The following is a 1,952-nucleotide window of genomic DNA, read 5'->3' as shown; positions in this document are numbered from 1 at the left end:
AAAGATTTGGAAAAAAAAATAAATAAAATAGCAATTTTATCTATCAGTTACAACCTCATTCAAAGTAGTTGGGACACTGTGCAGAATGTAAATAAAAATAGAATGCAATGATATGCAAATCATGTAAACCATATTTTTAAAGAAAAAAATACTACAGTCAACATATCAAATGTTGAATCTGAGAAAATGTATTGTTTTTTGAAAAATATATGCCCATTTTGAATTTGATGCCAGCAACACATTCCAAAAAGGTTGGGACGGGGGCATGTTTACCACTGTGTTTCATCACCTCTTCTTTTAACATCACTCTGTAAGTGTTTGGAAACTGAGGAGACACTGTTGTAGTTTTGAAAGTGAAACGTTTTCTCATTCTTGCTTGATACAGGATTTCAGCTGCTCAACAGTTCAGAGTCTCCTTTGTTGTATTTTTCATTTCATAATGCGCAAAATGTTATCAGTGGGTGACAGGTCTGGACTACATGCAGGTCAGTTTAGCACCCGGACTCTTTTAATACAGAGCAATGCTGTTGTAATACATGCAGAATGTGGTTTGACATTGTATTGCTGAAATAATCAAGGCTGTCGTCTGGATGGCAGCATATGTTGCCAAAACATGTAACAAGAATTTCAAATGTTGACTTGTCAGACCACAGGACAATTTTCCACTTCACCTCAATCCATTTTAAATGAGCTCGGGCCCAGAGAAGGTGGCAGCATTTCTGAATCCTGTTTATATTTGGTTTCTGCTTTGCATTTTAGAGTTTTAACTTGCATTTGTGGATGCAGCAACAGACAGTAGTTTTGAGAATTGTTCCTGAGCCCATGCAGTGATTTCTACAACAGAATCATGTCCGTTTTTAATGCAGTGTCGTCTGAGGGCCCAAAGATCACGGCCAGCAAATGCTGGTTTTTGGCCTTGTCCCTTGCATACAGAGATTTCTCCAGATTCTCTGAATCTTTTAATGATATGTACCATAGATGATGAAAAGAAACGTTCTTTGCTATTTTATGTTGAGAAAGTTATTCTTGAATTGTAGCACTATTTGCTTGCACAGTCTTTCACAGAGTGGTGAACCCTCCTCATCTTTACTTCTGAAAGACTCGGCCTCTCTGGGATGCTCTTTTTATACCCAATCATCTTACTGACCTGTCGCCAATTAATCACCAGGTTTTTTTTTTTTGAAATACACAACTTTGCCAGCCTTTTGTTGCCCCCATCCCAACTTTTTTGGAATGTGTTGTTGGCATTAAATTCAAAATGGGAATATTCCCTCCAAAAAACAACAGCATTTCTCAGTTTCAACATTTGATTCGTTGTCTTTGTACTATTTTTCAATGAAATACAGGGTTTAAATGATTTGCACATCATTGCATTTTGTTTTTATTTACATTTTGCACAGCGTCCCAACTTTTTTGGAAATGGGGATGTAATTTTCAGCAGGTCTTAATCGAGATTCCAATGAACAAAAAATTGCCTTAACTTTTTAAATTAAAACTGAAAACTTATAAGAACTGCTGCTACAAACACTCACTGTGTGTTCCAAAGACAGGAACTCAAATGAAAAAACTGGAAGAAAAGAACATCATAAATAATTAATGACTGAATATTATTCCTAATGTTGTTCAGGTCATCATTAAGGGCTTGGACAATGCAGAAAAAATGTGACTTCCTCTCTGACTGACAGGAGGAATAAAGAAAAAAGAGGGAATAAAAAACGTTTATATTAAGTTTGTACTCATAGATTTTTCTCTGTACTTGTGTTCATTTCAAATGAGAAGCACAAGCGGCAAATACTTTAGCGTATAACCCTGTAGATACATGTTATACTGCATATTAACAGTGAGTTTACTGTGAGACACTGAATATAAAATACACTGGGACAGATTCATAAGTCAGTGATAACAGTGCACAGTCACACAAAATTTGTGTCATAGTAAATAAGAGCTATTCA

This window comes from Colossoma macropomum, unplaced genomic scaffold (assembly GCF_904425465.1).
Source record: "Colossoma macropomum unplaced genomic scaffold, Colossoma_macropomum, whole genome shotgun sequence".
In the NCBI taxonomy this organism is placed as follows: Eukaryota; Metazoa; Chordata; class Actinopteri; order Characiformes; family Serrasalmidae; genus Colossoma; species Colossoma macropomum.
Note: the sequence above shows the minus strand (reverse complement) of the source record.